We start from the raw sequence: 19,056 nt of genomic DNA, 5'->3' as shown, positions 1-19,056 counted from the left end.
TCCCGGAGAAAACCCACACAGGTCACGGGGAGAACGTACAAACTCCGTACAGACAGCACCCGTGGTACAGGCAGCATCTCTGGAGAGAAGGAATTGGTGACATTTCGGGTCGAGATGGGTCTGAAGAAAGGTCTCGACCCAAAACGTCGCCCGTTCCTTCTCTCCAGAGATGCTGCCTGTCCCGCTGAGTTACTCCAGGATTTTGTGTCTATCTTCGGTGTAAACCAGCATCTGTAGTTCCTCCCTACACATCCCCTTTGGGTGGACCTGGGTTTGAATTTGTCTCCGCAGACAGCAGATGACAGCCTCCTCTCTGACAGGACATTTTATTCGATGTTTTTCTTCCGCCTGTTGGTATGGATTTGTTACCCAGGGCGCTCTGAGGTAAATGTCTTTCCCTCTGCAGGATTTGATTTGAAATGTGCTTGGGACTGCTATCTTGAATTGAAGTGAGACTTGAATGTCGGGCGATTTTGAGAAGCGTTCCTAATTTGTAAAGGTCAGTGAATGTGAGTCGACAGTGCAAAGCTGTTCATAATTGGGGACAAATTGGCAGTTGTTCAGACTCTGAGCGGCCGGGGAAATGGAGGTGATGGATGGTTAGTTTTGATGGACAGCTATGGCCACTAACGAATAATCCACTTGAGGCAGAGTCTCAGCACACCGACTCTTTAAATCCACCAGATTTTTGGTGAGGGACTAGTGGGAGTATTGGATTAGGCAGGGTCCAGTAGCTCTGTGGCAACGTTACTGGACCAGAAACCTACTTATGTGGTCTAATGATCCTGGACAAATTCAAATCTCTCCGTGATGGGAATTCAAATTAAATTAAGCGGTTCAGAATGAAATGTAATATCATTAAAGGTGTCAGAATTTCTGGAGGAACCTCGCCGTTTATCTCCCATCAGGAAGCCAATCTACAGTGCGTACCTGATCTGACCGCTGCAGTGTTGTAAACGGTCCCGTGAGCATTGCAAAGGGGCATTAGGGTGGGCTGCAAATGCCTTCCTTCGCAGCCATTGCATTCTTCCCGAGAAGAAGTAATTTCTTAGAACTGCAGACTGGTTGCAACATAAAAGGCCATTTGCTCCACTGAGTACATGCTGGTTCCAAGCAAAGGCAATGCAGCTGGTCTCACCCCACCACCCTCTACCCCCAGTCCTTAACCTTCGGCTATTCATCCAACTCAAGGCAGCCCAGTGGTGCAGCAGGTAGAGCTGCTGCCTCGCAGCGCCAGAGGACCTGGGTTTGATCGTGATCTCAATAGACAACAGAAAATAGACAATAGGTGCAGGAGGAGGCCATTCGGCCCTTTGCGCCAGCACCGCCATTCTCTGTGATCATGGCTGATCATCCACAATCAGTACCCCGTTCCTGCCTTCTCCCCATACCCCCTGACTCCGCTATCCTTAAGAGCTCTGTCTAGCTCTCTCTTGAATGCATTCAGAGAATTGACCTCCACTGCCTTCTGAGGCAGAGAATTCCACAGATTCACAACTCACTGGGTGAAAAAGTTTTTCCTCATCTCGGTTCTAAATGGCCGACCCCTTATTCTTAAACTGTGGCCCCTGGTTCTGGACTCCCCCAACATCGGGAACATGTTTCCTGCAGCCTGCGTGGAGTTTGCACGTTCTCCCTGTGAGTCCGAAGAGGGGTCTCGATCAGAAACGCCACCCATTCCTTCTCTCCAAAGATGCTTCCTGTCCCGCTGAGTTATTCCAGTATTTTGTGTCTATCTCCCTGTGACCATGTGGGTTTCCTCCCACATCACAAAATTGTGTGGGTTTTTATAGTTTAAATGGCCTCTGTAAATGACCCTCTAATGTGTGTGGAGGAGATGTGCAAGTGGAATAACATAGAACGAGTGTGAGCGATGGTCGGCATGGACTGATCCCTGGGATGGCAGGACATTCATATGAAGAAAGATTGGATAGACTCGGCTTATACTCGCTGGAATTTAGAAGACTGAGGGGGGATCTTATTGAAACATATAAAATTCTTAAGGGGTTGGAGAGGCTAGATGCGGGAAGATTGTTCCCGATGTTCGGGAAGTCCAGAACCAGGGGTCACAGCTTAAGGATAAGGGGGAAGTCTTTTAGGACCGAGATGAGAAAACATTTCTTCACACAGAGAGTGGTGAGTCTGTGGAATTCTCTGCCACAGAAGGTAGTTGAGGCCAGTTCATTGGCTATATTTAAGAGGGAGTTAGATGTGGCCCTTGTGGCTAAGGGGATTAGGGGGTATGGAGAGAAGGCAGGTACGGGATACTGAGCTGGATGATCAGCCATGATCATATTGAATGGCGGTGCAGGCTCGAAGGGCCGAATGGCCTACTCCTGCACCTATTTTCTATGTTTTCTATGTGTATGACTCGTGGGCAGAAAGGCCTGTTTCCATCTGTATCTTTCCATCAATCAAATTCCCGTCTGAAGGCTGCAAATTGAACGAAACCCTCTGCTGATAATTCTCGTTGATTAATTTGTTTCATGCTACCTGCAGACTTCATCGCAAAAGTACCTATGTCCATTTCTTGCATCAAATCCCTGCTCTTGCATTCTATTCTGGTTACAAAAATACACTCATATCTGATGTTCTTATTACCATCAGTTCCAAATATATTTCTGATATTTCTGCCTTTGGCATTTGGCTCTTTGCACTGATGTGGTGACCATTTGATAATGGACCTGCCGTTTCCTGAGGCTCTGGTGACACCTATTTACTTCCTGGTCCGTGCCTGGTTAGTATGTCTTCAACTCAGTGAGTAGTGTGTAGAAAGGAACTGCAGATGCTGATTTATATCAAAGATAGACACAGAGTGCTGGAGTAACTCAGCGGGTCAGGCAGCATCTTAGTTTAGCTTAGAAATACAGTGCGGAAACAGGCCCTTCGGCCCACCGAAACCGCACCGACCTGCGATCCCCGCACACTAACACTATCCTACACACACTAGGGACAATTTACATTTATACCAAGCCAATTAACCTACGAGCCTGTACATTTTTGAAGTGTGGGAGGAAACCGAAGATCTTGGAACAAATCGCACGCAGGTCACAGGGAGAACGTACAAACTCTGTACAGACAGCACCCGTGGTCGGGATCGAAGCCGGGTCTCCGGCGCTGTAAGCGCTGTAAGGCAGCAACTCTACCGCTGCACCACCGTGACCGCCCTTGGAGAAGGGTGCGCCACTCTGGAGAAAAAGAATGGGTGACGTTTTGTGCTAAGATTTTAAAACTTGCTACTCAGCGCAGAAAGTGTAACGGAGTGGCCACGTGGCAGGGAGACCATGGCTGGCCTGTCCCCTGAGATTTTGCTCCATGGATTGGGAAGCCCAGGCCTAGGGTTGCCAACTGTCCCGTATTAGCCGAGACATCCCGTATTCTGGGCTAAATTGGTTTGTCCCGTACTGGACCGCCCTTGTCCCGTATTAGTGGAGTTGCCATCTGCCGCATTCCCAAATACGGGACAAGGTGACGTCACCGCCCTGCACCCCGTGCGACCTCACCCAGCCAGCAGCCACGTGCTCCCACTCCACCAATGGCGGCCGCCCAGCCCGGGCGGCCGCCATTGGTGGAGCGGGAGCACATGGCCGCTGGCTGGGTGAGGTCATGCGGGGCGTCACCTTGTCCCGTATTTGGGAGTGAGGAAGTTGGCAACCCTACCCAGGCCACAGCCAGACACTTCAGGGCAGATGATTCCTCCCGACATCGCACGTAACAGTGGCCGGATTGAGGTGCAGCGCACCGCGAGGGCTGAGGCTCGAGGCTGCCATCTGCTTTAATTGCTCGTCCCCAGGCAACCATGCTTTTCATTTGTACATCGTTTTGTTTCCTCCCGGGACCTGTGAGTTGCAGAGCAATCAATAAACCGTGATAATCTGTATATAATAATCAAAACTAGTGAGCTCAAAGTGTTCCCTCTCCAATGCCCTTCTGGCTCCCTGGTGGTGAAAGTAATTCCTTCTCCTCAGTTGCCAGATGCTCTCCGTTCCCACTTGGGGCTGATCCTTTGCTCACAATGCCGTATCCCAACATGGAAAGCATCCAGTTTGTGGACTCCCCACTCCCAGGATCTCTCCATGTGTTTTGAAGCTGTTTGGTTTATACCTGTGACGTGACGCATTCCTTCCTGGTTTCGACAGCTCACCCCCACTACAGGGCGGCACGGTGGCGCAGTGGTGGAGTTGCTGCCTCACAGCGCCAGAGAACCGGGTTCGTCCCCGTCTACGGGTGTTGTCTGTACGGAGTTTGTACGTTCTCCCCGTGACCTGCGTGGGTTTTCTCCGGGATCTCCAGTTCCCTCCCACGCTCAAGAAGTGCAGGTTTGTTGGTTAATTGGCTTGGTATAATTGTAAGTCATCGCAAGTGTGTAGGATATTGCTAGTGTATCATCATATCATATCATATATATACAGCCGTAAACAGGCCTTTTCGGCCCTCCAAGTCCGTGCCGCCCAGTGATCCCCGTACATTAACACTATCCTACACCCACTAGGGACAATTTTTACATTTACCCAGCCAATTAACCTACATTGGTTGGCGCGGTCTCAGTGGGCCAAAGGGCCTGTTTCCGCAGTGTATCTCTATACTAAATTGATCTGAATGGATCACATATAGTCTTTCTGCTGACTGTTTAGCACGCAGCAAAAGCTTTTCACTGTACCTCGGTACACGTGACACTAAACGAAATACTGACGTACAGTGGCTGCAACGTATACCATTTACAAACTGCACAGCAGTTACTTGCCCAGGCTATTCCACCAGCACCTCCCAAACCCTTGGCCTCTCCCTGTATTCTAAGAAGCACTGGGCAGGAGGCACAGGGAAACAGGGATTCCCTCCACACCATCCTGACTGGAAAGGGTCTAAGTCGCGGATCGCCCAACCAGCGGCTCAGTGGGTCTCCCTTCATGAGAAGGACTGCAGCAGTTCAAGAAGACAGTAATTGACCATATTCTCAGTGGTGATTAGGGATGGGCAAGAAATGTTGCCTTGCTAATGAGGTTCAGATTCCCAATAATGAATTTGAAACAGAATCCATTTCTGTAGTTTTCTTTTAATATCTTTTGGGAGATTTAGTAATCATTTTAGAACATCGAAAAGTGTAGCACAGGACCACAATGCCTGTGCTGAACATAATACCAAAGATAAACTAACAATTTAGTGAGACCTCACCTGGAGTACTGTGTGCAGTTTTGGTCTCCAAATTTGAGGAAGGATATTCTTGCTATTGAGGGCGTGCAGCGTAGGTTTACTAGGTTAATTCCCGGAATGGCGGGACTGTCATATGTTGAAAGACTGGAGCGACTAGGTTTGTATACACTGGAATTTAGAAGGATGAGAGGAGATCTTATCGAAACGTATAAAATTATTAAGGGGTTGGACACGTTAGAGGCAGGAAACATGTTCCCAATGTTGGGGGAGTCCAGAACCAGGGGCCACAGCTTAAGAATAAGGGGTAGGCCATTTAGAATAGAGATGAGGAAAAACTTTTTTAGTCAGAGAGTTGTGAATCTGTGTAATTCTCTGCCTCAGAGGGCAGTGGAGGCCAATTCTCTGAATACATTCAAGAGAGAGCTAGATAGAGCTGTTAAGGATAGCGGAGTCAGGGGGTATGGGGAGAAGGCAGGAACGGGGTACTGATTGAGAATGATCAGCCATGATCACATTGAATGGCGGTGCTGGCTCGAAGGGCCGAATGGCCTTCTCCTGTACCTATTTTCTATTGTCTATTGTCTATCTTGCGTTAGCCCACAAGTCTATAGTCTGTAGAGTCATCAGTGGTTTGCTGTGTGACAGTAGACACCTAAACAGGCGCTCTGGTCCAAGCTCTCTATGGGAATCTCTGGGATATGACTGCTCAAAAGTGGAGAAGGATCATTTTGGGATTTTATTGAGAACCTCATGGCTATGCTTTGGGAGCACCCAGGGATCTTAGGTTGGTGGCAAGAACAGCCCACCACCAAGCAAGCAAGCCACAAACCAACCAACCAACCAACCATGTCAGCAGCGTTTGTCTCATCTGTGGAGGAACTTGCAGTTCCAACATTGGCTTCAATAGAAACCACCAAAACAAAGCAAGTCACCCTCAGTCCAGAGGGAAGGCCTCAGAAGAACCGTATGAAGAATAAGGAAGTTTAATATCCTGGGCAGGAGATGAATAGTTTAGTTGAGTTTTGAGATACAGCGTGGAAACAGGCCTTTTGGCCGCTGAGTCTGTGCTCCATTACACCAGCATACACTACACACTAGGGACAATTTACAATTTTTACCGGACAATCAACCTACCAATCTGTCAGTCTTTGGAGTGTGGGAGGAAGCCGGAGCACCCGGGGAAAACCCACGCAGGTCACGGGGAGAACGTACACACTCCTCACGGACAGCACCGGTAGTCAGGATCGAACCCAGATCTCTGGCGCTGTAAGGCAGCAACTCTACCGCTGCGCCACCGTGCCGCCCCAGGAGACTGAGCCGAGAGTCTTAGGTTTGCGGCAGTCAGGCAGCCTCGGTGTGTGGAATGTACCAGACACTCAGCCAGCATCGGTAGAACAAGAAGCAGCTGCTGTTCTGACGAAGGGTCTCGGACCTAAAATTTTAACTATTTCTCTTTCCACAGATGCTGCCTGACCTGCTGAGTGTTTTTGTGCCATTTTCTGTTCTTCATTATCTGAGGGGAACTTGCTCTGTTTATTGCCAGCTTGAAGTGAGGAGCAACTTGACCTGAATTGGTGACACCTCATTCGCGGTCTCCATCTATTAATTATGCCCTGTGGTTCATTTTATTGATTCCCAGTTGGCACCTCATTTATTCTATTATTGTGTTCTAACTACTTACCTTGCAATTTTGACCTCTGCAATGGAATGATGTGAAAAGAGTCAGATTCATTATTGTCTTGTACATGCAGGTTCATCAAGTGCTGAGATGTCCAATATTAAATTAGTCATAAAGTACGAGGCAGAGGTCTTGGACAATTTATTAGTTGCTGTTTGACACAAGCTCTCGAATATTACAATATAGGAATAATTAATCAGTGTAAATATTTATACTGTAAAAACCAGGAGCCCCTTTTCCCTTGTTGCTCTTTATTTCATCTTTCATAACTTTTTCAGTCAGAGAGTTGTGAATCTGTGGAATTCTCTGCCTCAGAAGGCAGTGGAGGCCAATTCTCTGAATGCATTCAAGAGGGAGCTGGATAGAGCTCTTAAGGATATGGGGAGAAGGCAGGAACGGGGTACTGATTGAGAATGATCAGCCATGATCACATTGAATGGCGGTGCTGGCTCGAAGGGCCGAATGGCCTCCTCCTGCACCTATTGTCTATTGTCATTGTCTATAATGACCGCACTACTTTAAGCAGCTTTAATTACCTTCCATGATGTCAGTGGGTGTGTCGATGTTATTTTCTTGAGCTTGTCTCTTGATGCATTCAGCAATAAATACTCCAGTGTCCTACCCTCGGTGGCCAGTGTAGCCGTGCTAATAGGGCAATAATTAAGGGGAAGTCAGCGATCATATTTTAAGTCTTTCTCTTGCCTTGTGTTCTAAAGGAATCATACCCATTCATTGTGTAATCACAGTTATTAATATTCATGGGCATTATCATCCATTTACCAGAACTGAATACCATATGTCACTAATTTGCTCAGGCACAAATTTAAAAATACATTTGAAGGTTGTTCAATGCCTTGTCTTTCTGTCGATTCATTATTATCGCCACTCTGCTTAAAATTCAGTTGTCAAGGTCATTAATAAACTTTGTGAATAGCGAGAGCTGTTGGCCTGATCCCTGCAGATTAACCAGCCACTGTTCCTCGGTGCCAATAATTACCGCTGATAACTCCCCACTCTTTTCTATTGGGAAGCCAATGTTCTGTCCAAATGGTAATTTCTTTCCTTAGTCCCGCGAGCATTAATTTCCAACGTGCCTTTTGCGAGGAACACCAAAAAACCCGTATTGGAGTCAAAATGCGTAATATCGCCAATGTTATTATCATCATCCTTTCATGTAGGCACTTCCATTCCAAGCATGACTTTCACTACCTTTCCCACATGTTCGATTTCATTCTTTCATCTTTCGTTGGTGTTCAGCCCTTCTCAGCTCCCACTCCGAGCCACTGGAGGACTGGTCTGTGCTTCTTGGAATGCTGACAAATCTCCAGTGTTGCTGTTCAAGACAGTCAGGAGAAAATAAACCCACAACCCCAAGTCAGTCTTCCAAACGCTGGTGTGTAGGAAATTGCTGAGCCCATTTACAAAGGGCATTCCAAAAGTATAATGTGTTTAGGCATAGGCGATAGACAGAAAATGCTGGAGTAACTCAGCGGGCCAGGCAGCATCTCTGAAGAGAAGCAATGGGTGACTTTTTGGGTCGAGACCCTTCTTCAGACCCAAAACATCGCCCGTTTCTTCTCTCCAGAGATACTGCCTGTCCCACTGAGTTACTCCAGCATTTTGTGTCTCTCTGTGCTGACTAATCCCATGCTGCAGGGAGTCTAGGTGCAATAAGGAATCTCAATATCCCAGTGATGGAAAGTCGTAAATTTCTGCCTTGGTCACCACGGCGAGGTTTGTGTGGATGTTAACGGCCAACATTTGTGTGGTGTAACAAATATAACTTATAGGCTAACAGCGTACTACATGAGTTTGGACATATAGAAAGGCCATTTTCAGGTTGGCAGTTTGTAACTAGAGAGGTGCCGCAGAGAAGAGTCTTGGGCCTCACAAATGCACAATCTTCAATACTAAATTATACAAAGAGGCCAATGCAACCCATCCAAGTTAGTTTTCTGATGACACAAAGAAGGTTCTAACTGAATTTCGTCCAATATTGGATGACAAATAAAGCTATCTTGAATCTTGAATCTTGAATCTTGAACAGAGGGGGTGTTGAAGGCAGTGGATAAGACAGAGGAAGATGGAATGTAATCTCAGAAAATGTCAGGTTGCTCACTTTACTATGAAGAAATTAAAGCACAATAGTTTTTAAGCAGATAACAATCATTAACTGTTTTCACTAACCATACCGAATCACAAAGTTTCTATGCAGGCACAATGAGCGATTGAAAAGCAAAAGATACCGTAAGACATAGGAGCAGAATTAGGCCATTCAGCCCATCAAATCTGCTGTCATTCGATCACGGTTGATCTGTTTTTTCCTCCCAATCCCATTCTCCTGCCTTCTCCCTGTAACCTCTGACACCCTTCCTAATATCTGTGCAATGCGAACGGCTCGATTATAATCACGCATTATCTTTCCACTGGCTGGTCAGCACGCAGCAAAAACTTCTCACGGTACCTCGGTACACGTGACAATAAACCAAACTGAAACCAAACTGAAATACCCCAAATCTTGGCCTCTGCAGCCACCTGCGGGAATGAATTACACGGATATACCACCGTCTGCCTAAATAAATTTCTCCTCATTATTCCACACCTTTCCCTTTATTGCAAGCAGTCTGTAGTACAACAGGAAGGAGGTTTTGCGATGATTGTGTAAGGCTTTAGTGAGATCACACCTGGATATCGGACATATTTTTGGCCTCCTTATCTCCAGAGAAGTAAACATATCTCGGAGATAGTGCAATAATGGATTACTAGAAAGATTCATGGGAAGGCTACCTTGTGCAAAAAGCTTGAATTGAATGATCTCTGCCCTTTGGAGCTCAGAGAAATAAGAGGCGACCTTATTGAAATATAAAATATCCTGAAGGGGCTTGGCAGGAAAGTGGTTGTTAGTCTTAGCAGGTATGGTCTCATTATGGGGAGTGAAGGTCAGATGGGATTTCTTCTGTGGATAGAAAATTGGTTGGCGGACAGGAAGCAAAGAGTAGGAATAAACGGGTCCTTTTCGGAATGGCAGGCAGTGACTAGTGGGGTACCGCAAGGCTCAGTGCTGGGACCCCAGTTATTTACAGTGTATATTAATGATTTGGATGAGGGAATTGAATGCAACATCTCTAAGTTTGCGGATGACACGAAGCTGGGTGGCAGTGTTAGCTGCGAGGAGGATGCTAGGAGGCTGCAGAGTGACTTGGATAGATTAGGCGAGTGGGCAAATGCATGGCAGATGCAATATAATGTGGATAAATGTGAGGTTATCCACTTTGGCGGCAAGAACAGGAAAGCAGAGTATTACCTGAATGGTGGCCAATTAGGTAAAAGGGAGATGCAACGTGACCTGGGTGTCATGGTGCACCAATCATTGAAAGCAAGCGTGCAGGTGCAGCAGGCAGTGAAGAAAGCGAATGGTATGTTGGCATTCATAGCAAGAGGATTTGAATTTAGGAGCAGGGAGGCTGTACTGCAGTTGTACAGGGCCTTGGTGAGACCGCACCTGGAGTATTGTGTGCAGTTTTGGTCTCCTAATCTGAGGAAAGACGTTCTTGCCTTAGAGGGAGTACAGAGAAGGTTCACTAGATTGATCCCTGGGATGGCGGGACTTTCATATGAAGAAAGACTGGATAGACTAGGCTTGTACTCAATGGAATTTAGAAGACTGAGGGGGGGATCTTATAGAAACATATAAAATTCTTACGGGGTTGGAGAGGCTAGATGCGGGAAGATTGTTCCCGATGTTGGGGGAGTCCAGAACCAGGGGTCACAGCTTAAGGATAAGGGGGAAGTCTTTTAGGACCGAGATGAGAAAACATTTCTTCACACAGAGAGTGGTGAGTCTGTGGAATTCTCTGCCACAGAAGGTAGTTGAGGCCAGTTCATTGGCTATATTTAAGAGGGAGTTAGATGTGGCCCCTTTTTGCTAAAGGGATCAGGGGGTATGGAGAGAAGGCAGGTACAGGTTACTGAGCTGGATGATCAGCCATGATCATATTGAATGGCGGTGCAGGCTCGAAGGGCCGAATGGCCTACTCCTGCACCTATGTTTCTATGTTTCTATGTTTCATCCAGAGGGTTCAGAATTGTTTATTCCAGAGAACCGTGGATGTTTAGCCACTGACCAAGTTGAAGGTGGATAGACACAAATTAATCCCCCCACCCGCATGTCTTTGGGATAGTTTAGTTTAGTTTAGAGATACAGCACGGAAATATGCTCTTCGGCCCACCGACTCTGTGCCAACCAGCGTTCCTCGCACAGTAACACTACCATACACACACTAGGGCCAATTTTTACATTTTATACCAGGCCAATTTTTGGAGTGTGGGAGGTAACCAAAGATCTCGGAGAAAACCCACACAGGTCACGGGGAGATCGTGCGAACTCCGTACAGACAGCACCCGTAGACAGGATCGAACCCGGGTCCCTGGCGCTGTGAGGCATTAGCTCTACCGCTGCGCCACGCATGACGCCCAATGTAGGAGGAAACAGGAGCAGCCAATGGAAACCCACGCAGTCACAGTGAAAACGTACAAACTCCACGCAGGCAGGTCGCGTTTGAACCAGGAGTTGTGGTGCAGCAGCTCTGATGGCTATTTAATACAACCAATTGTGTGGATACAGAGGATGAGCTGGCTAAAGCAGATTGAGAAATTAGATTAAAGGATTTGTCACATAAGCTGTGTTAAATATTTAACTGCTGCACCACTGTACCATTCAAATATAAATATAAATGCATGTATAATCAGTTATTTACTTGCAGCTATTTTATTTGCAAGGCATTAACTTAATTCGGGTGATTTGGATGGGCTTAATCTTCTTTTAGTTGGCCCATGACCTTTGGTGAAGCCTTCTTGGTAATTAACAGTGGATTTTTTTTTTGTGGATTCTGTGGCTTTTTATATTTCTCTCTGGTTGGTGTGTGGGTGAACAGTTCTGTGTTACCGGAGACTTTTGTTCTCGTAGTTAGGTGCCACATTTGCAAAGCCAGCCAGATCTACAAGATCTCACCCTGGTGCCAATGGATGGAGCTTCACTGCTTACTTTAGTTTGGTTTAGAGATACAGTGCGGAAACAGTTCATTCGGCCCACCTAGTCCGCACCGACCAGCGATCCCCACGCATTAACACTACCCTACACACACACACTAGGGAGAATTTTATATCTACACCAAGCCAATGAACCTACGAAATTGTACGCCTTTGGAGTGTGGGAGGAAACCGGAGCACCCGGAGAAATCCCACGCAGGTCCTGGGGAGAACGTACAAACTCCATACAGACAGCACCCGCAGTCGGGATCAAACCTGGGTCTCTGGCGCTGTGAGGCAGCAACTCTATCGCTGTGTCACCAGGCTGCCTGTTTATTTGTGAATTCTCAGCCCCCTCTTTCAGACGTGAATTTAATTTTCTAATGATCGATTTTGTTTGTCATTATTTTGAGATATGTCTCAAATGGTGAGTTTGGCTCAGCAGGATTTAATCAATGCCTCTTCTGTAACCTTCAGCGCCATCAATCTGTTGCCTCCAACCTCTGACACCTTCCGTTTTCATTTGGACTGTGGCAGTGGTAAAAAATACCCAATAACATTCTTCATGGTTTCCCTGAAGCCATCCCTACTTATTCCCCCCTCCTTGGGCAATTATCACAATAGTTGCAGGCTTTTTCTGTGTGGATCCAAGGGCGGAACAGTGGCACAGCAATAGAGTTGCTGCCTCACAGCGCCAGAGACCCAGGTTAGATCCTGACTACGGGTGTTGTCTGTATGGAGTCTGCATGCTTTCCCCGTGACCTGCATCCGTTTTCTCTGGGTGCTCCTACACTCCAAAGGCATACAGATTTGTAGGTTGTGTAGGAAAATAACTGCAGATGCTGGTACAAATCGAAGGTATCACAAAATGCTGCAGTAACTCAATGGGTCAGGCAGCATCTCAGAGAGTTACTCCAGCATTTTGTGATACCAGGTTTGTAGGTGGATTGGCTTTGGCTAAAAAAAATTGTAAATTGTCCCTGGTGTGTGTCGGGTAGCACTAATGTGTGGGGTGATCGCTGGTCAGCACGGCCTTGGTGGGCCGAAGGGCCTGTTTCCGCGCTGTATCTCTAAGCTAATCCTTGGGAGCTTTAATAATTGGATAATCCTAAAGTTGTTCACGGTGCCCCTCCAGTTGTGTAAAACCAAAACTGGGGCGAGCTGAACCTCCAAATTCCCAGCAGCATGTCGTCCTTCCACATTACTCCTGAAGACAATCTAGTTGCTATGGTGATTTCCACTTGCAGTGTATTTTCCAACCCACGGCCTTTTAACTCTTCCCTTTGAAGTCTGGTGTGCTCGTGTTATTAATGCTTGCGATTATCCCCGTCATTGTCTCAAAACCCTACTGCCTCATTGTACCAGTCCGAGTGTTATTTGGGTGGCTATTTCAGGTTTGGTACTAAATTGTTGGTGGCCTATTCCGTGGGGCCCTGGTGACATGTTTTTGAGGAGTCTTCAATTATTTCCATGACTTTGCCAGTGCTCTTCCACTCCCCGTTTAGACGGTTCAATGGTTCAATGGTTCAACGGTTCTTCATTGTCATGCATGCACAGCACAGTGAAATTCCTTTGCGCTGATCACAAATGCACAGTCACCATAGTTTGGCTCCGTTTACAAAGAAAAAGTCCAAAGTCCACATGCTGGAAGTACTGGAGTGTCCCCGACCCAAATGCTGAAGAAGGGTTCAATAGACAATAGACAATAGACAATAGGTGCAGGAGGAGGCCATTTGGCCCTTCAAGCCAGCACAACCATTCAATGTGATCATGGCTGATCATTCTCAATCAGTACCCCGTTCCTGCCCTCTCCCCATACCCCCTGACTCCGCTATCCTTAAGAGCTCTATCTAGCTCTCTCTTGAATGCATTCAGAAAATTGGCCTCCACTGCCTTCTGAGGTTCCAAGCTGAATCGTCACCTCTCCGTGTTCTCCAGAGATATATTGTCTGACCCGCTGAGTTACTCCAGCACTTTGTCTCCGTTTCCCTCCTTGATTATACCTGCTGGACTCCTGCTTCCCAGCTTCATTAGGAATGTGATTCGAGTCACTGCTTAGTTTAATTTAGTTTCGGGACACCGCGCGGAAACAGGCCCTTCGGCCCACCGGGTCCGCACCGACCAGCGATCCCCGCACACTAACACTATCCTACATACACTAGGGACTATTTACATTAATACCAAGCCGATTAACCTCCAAGCCTGTACGTCTTTGGAGTGTGGGAGGAAACCAAAGATCTCGGAGAAAACCCACGCGGTCACGGGGAGTACTGTAAGCACACAGCAAACTCTGCACAGACAGCATCAGTAGTCAGGATCGAACCCGGGTCTCTGGCGCTGTAAGCGCTGTAGGGCAGCAACTCCACTGCTGCACCACTGTGCCGCCCTTGGCATCCTTGGCATTCCCTCTCTCATTCTCCCCCGCTCCCCTCTTTCTCTCTCTCTCTCTCAGTCCCATTTGCTGTCTTTCTCATTCTGCATTTTATTGCCACAGTCTGGCTCTTCATCTCCAAACCTTTGACCCTCCGCTCCTCGTCCAGTGAACTCGAGAGTAAATGCATGGCTGCGCACAATAACTCCCAATCACAGTGACTCAAAATGTGTGGCCTGTCTCCTGCTGAAATACAGCAGGCTTTAAAATGGAACACTTGACATCACCAACACTGCTTCCAAGTGCTCACTGCAGCCTTGCAAAGTAGTGCCTTGCCTTTTTATTCCAACAAAAATAGCATACCTGACAAAGCCTACCTGATCTCCCAGTTGATAAACACTGTAATTCCCCCTCCCATTCCCAGACTGACTTTTCTCTCCTGGGCCTCCTCCATTGTCAGAGGCCCAGCGCAAATTGGAGGAGAAGCACCTCATAATTCGCTTGGGCAGCTTACACCCCAGTAGTATGAATACTGACTTCTCTAACTTCAAGTAACCCTTGCTTTTCCTCTCCCTCCATCTCTCCCCTTCCCAGTTCTCCGACCAGTCCGACTGTCCCCCTGATTACATTGTAACTCTGCTTTGTTGTCACCTTCTCCTAGCGAACAATGTTCTATTCTACTTTTTCCTTGAACCTCATCTCTTTTGATCTCCCACACTTCCTTCTCTCTGTAATTCCCTCTCCCCTGACGCTCAGTCTGAAGAAGGGTCTCGACCCGAAATGTCGCCCATTCCTTCGATCCGGAGATGCTGCCTGAGTTACTCCAACATTATGTGTCTATCTTTGGGGTAAACCAGCATCTGCAGTTCCTTCCTACACAAAAGGTTGTGTACAATCCAAATGCACACAATTTAAAAATGTAAGGGAGAATTTGCATTAATTACTACAATCTCTTCTACCTCGACTAAATTCAGTTTGAAGAAGAGTCCCGATCCAAAACGTCCCTGTCTATATCCTCCAGAGATGCTGCCTGACCCGGTGAGTTACTCCAGCACTCTATGTTTTAATTGAAGATTCCATAATCCAGAGCTCTTTGTATCTCAGCCAGACTAAATCCTCTCACAGGGAGCAATGCGTTGTTGAAGACCAGTTTCTGAGTTACAATCACATGGAAGGCAGTCACACAGACTGTTGTGACAGTGTGGTGTGTTTGGCCTTTAGGCCCGTCCCTTCCCCTTTCCCATACCCTCCAAATGTTTGAAGAAGGAGGATCTGAAGAAAGGTCCAGACCCTAAACGTTGTCTGTCTATTCCATCCACAGATGCTGTCTGATCAGCTCTCTAGCAATTTGTGTTTTGCTCAAGATTCCAAGATCTAGTTTTGTGTGGTTCCTCCAAATGCTTGCTGTCCACCGACCATTAACTCCCCCTAGAACGTTGCGTCGACTTCTACTACCTTTCCAAGCGGTAAAACCCAATTCATTATCACCTCCTGTCAAGTCGTCAAGTCAAGTTTATTGACCACACTGACCTTTCTGTCCTGGGCCTCCTCCACTGTCAGAGTGAGGCCCAGCGCAAATTGGAGGAACAGCTCCTCATATCTTGCATGGGCAGCTTACACCCCAGTGGTACTGAACTACTATCTGCCTCATTGGAGACCCTCGGGCTATCTTTGATCGGACTTTACTGGCTTTACCTTGCACTAAAAGTTATTCCCTTTATAATGTATCCATACACTGCGAATGGCTCGATTGCAATCGTGTATTGTCTTTCCGCTGACTGGTTAGCACGTAACAAAAGCTTTTCAACTGTACCTTGGTACACGTGACAATAAACTGAACTGAATTGTGGAGAAGTGAAGGATGGGTGTGCTGGAGTGGTTCTGGGGACAGGCCTGTGAGCTGAGTCGAGGTGTTAAGTGGGAGCAGAGAGCTCTGCCCCATCCACCTGGGCTGTTGGCTGCTCTTGGTGACGTCTGGCAACCACACTGGGCTGAGAGTTCTTCACCTCCACGCCTCTCTGTGCCCAGGTAGCAGCAGAGTAATGAAGTGACAAGCTGTCCTTTAATTGCTCTAATCAGCTTGCTCACGCAATGTAATTTTATTACCGAGCTCCCTGCTCTCTGACCAGCTGTCAGTGAGTGGATTTATCGGCGAGGCAGAGGGGAGGTAAGCTTTGTCATCAGCCTCCCGCATCCACTGGCAAGACCCTTCACCCAAATTGGATCCCTTCCACTCCGTTCATTTTGCTTAAGTTGGAAACCGCTCGGAACCCAAACATTATGCGGCGTGGGTCCCTTTAGCAGGAACCAGGAGGCTTGCAACAACATACGACATGGAACAATGCAGTACAGCAACAGAACCTTCGGCCCACAATGTCATGGTCATAAGTGATAGCAGCAGAATTAGGCCATTCGGCCCATCAATCCTACTCCGCCATTCAATCATGGCTGATCTATCTCGATGTCCCAACCCCATTCTCCTGCCTTCTCCCCATAACTCCTGACACCCGCACTAATCACGAATCTATCTTTCTCTGCCTTAAATATATCCATTGACTTTGCTTCTACAGCCTTCTGTGGCAATGAATTCAGTGCCAAACATAATACCAAGATAAACTAAAGTCATCTGTTTACTCATGATCCATATCCTTCATTCCCTACATACCCATGTCCCTAGAAAAAAGCCTCTTAAACGCCACCATTGTATCTACCTCCACTACCACACCTGGCAATGTATTCCAGGCACCCACCACACTTAAGGTAAAATAGGTATTCCCCACATATCCCCATTATGGCTTTCTCCATCGCTGCTCCCACTCTATGGAACTCACTACCCCAAAACGTTAGAGACTCCTCCACACTCACCACATTCAAAACATCGCTGAAGTCTCACCTGTTCAGTACTGCCTTCAACCACTGAAGGTCACCTCACCTTCTGTCTCCTTTCTCTGTTCGTTTATTTATTTACTTATTTATCTATTTATTCATTTCCCTATGTTCTCTAAATCTCTGTAAAGCGTCTTTGAGTATATGAAAAGCGCTATATAAATAAAATACATTATTATTATTATTATTATTATTAAACTTTATCCATCTCGCCTTAAAACTATGCTCTCTAATCTTTGACATTTCCACCTGGGGGGGGGGGGGGGGGGGGGCTGGGGGGAGGTTCTGCCTGTCTAACCTATCTGTGCCTCTATACGTACTTTTATCAGGTCTTCCCTTAACCTCTGCCATTCTCGAGTAAACAGTCCACGTTTGTCCAACCTCTCTCTCCCTGTAGCTAATACCCCCTAATCCAGGCAGCATTCTGGTAAACCTCCTCTGCACCCTCACCTCAGCCTCCACATCCTTCCTGTAATGGGAGCGGCCAAAGCTGCATGCAATACTCCAAATGCGGCCCACCCAAAGTCTTATAGAGCCGCATCATGAACTCCTGACTCTTTTACTCAATGGAGGCGAGCATACCAATGACTTCCTTAAATCCTTCTCCAACATGAACCCAATGACATCAAGTCTTTGTCTATCCTTCCTTTTCATGGTGCTGGAAATGCCAGAATTTCACGTGGCATGTTTTAGAAGCAGCCTCTTATTATCTTGTATTAATTGCATTTCCCGGGGAAATCATCTTATTGTTTTTTTTGGTGACAGTGTAGTATCGAGTTTGCCGTCATGTTCTATTGTGTTTCTCAGAGAGCTGCTTGAGAGAAGGTTAAATACTAACTAATATATTATGAATATGTTAAACCACTCAACTTAGATAGCAGTTAGTGCACCAACAGAACTCACGTCATCCCTGGGAAGGAAGCTCATCACTCCAGGTGCTTGCGTTGGTCTCTCTGTCTGCCTTTAGGAGTATGACTGGGTTCTTTGACCCCTAAACTCATTCCAATCTTCAACGAGATCATTGCTTATCAGTATCTAAATTCCGTTTGTCTACATCTCCTTCCTTAAATCCTTCTTCAACATGAACCCAAGTCCTGACGATAGACACAAAATGCAAGCAGTATCTCTGGAGAGTAGGAACTTCGGTTTGAGACCCTTCTTCAGAGCCTGAAGAAGGGTCTCGACCCAAAACGTCACCCATTCCTTCTCTCCAGAAATGGTGCCTGACCCGCTGAGCTACTCCAGCAATTTGTGTCTTTCTTCGGTGTAAATCAGCATCTGCAGTTCCTTCCTAAACATTAAGTCTTGAATGTTTCCATTGAATCCTGGTGACCTTGGTCTTTGAGGGGAAAGTTTCAGATTCCCACCGTCCTTTGTGTAAAAAATCACTTCTGAAGTGGCTTTGCCTGATTTAATCACCCCTTTATTTCTGAATTCTCCCAATATAGGAGATTGTTTTGCTACTTCTATCCTATCGAAGCTGTGAATTCCTTTAAATATCCCCTCAATCATCTCATCTCCAGGGAAGGCAAGACAAATGTAGGAAAACCCAACCTCATAATTTAGAGTGGCACAGTGGCACAGGGGTAGAGTTACTGCCTTACAGCACCAGAGACCTGTTCGATCCCGACTACAGGCGCTGTCTGTACGGAATTTGTACGTTCTTCCCGTGACCTGGTGGGTCTCCTCCGAGATCTTCGGTTTCTTCCTACACTCCAAAGACCTACAGGGTTGTAGGTCAATTGTCTTGGTATGAATGTAAATTGTCCCTAGTGTGTGTAGGATAGTGTTAGTGTATGGGGATCGCTGGTCGGTGCCATCTCGGTGGGTCGATGGGCCTATTTCCGCGCTGTATCTCTAAACTCAACTAAACTAAACTAAACTAAACTAAACTAAACTAAACTAAACTAAACTAAACTAAACTAACTCTTTGAACTCCTGG

At 46.8% G+C, this 19,056-nt stretch overlaps 1 protein-coding gene across 3 annotated transcripts in view; it reads left to right on the top strand.

The window, feature by feature from the left end:
* Nucleotides 1-19,056, top strand: part of LOC144611423 (glutamate receptor ionotropic, NMDA 2B-like) — a 349,120-nt gene that overhangs the window by 54,177 nt on the left and 275,887 nt on the right. The gene's annotated exons all lie outside the window — the stretch shown is intronic.

The sequence above is a fragment of the Rhinoraja longicauda genome, chromosome 40 (genome assembly GCF_053455715.1).
Source record: "Rhinoraja longicauda isolate Sanriku21f chromosome 40, sRhiLon1.1, whole genome shotgun sequence".
NCBI lineage: Eukaryota > Metazoa > Chordata > Chondrichthyes > Rajiformes > Arhynchobatidae > Rhinoraja > Rhinoraja longicauda.
Note: the sequence above shows the minus strand (reverse complement) of the source record. Positions and strands in the feature narration are given on the sequence as shown.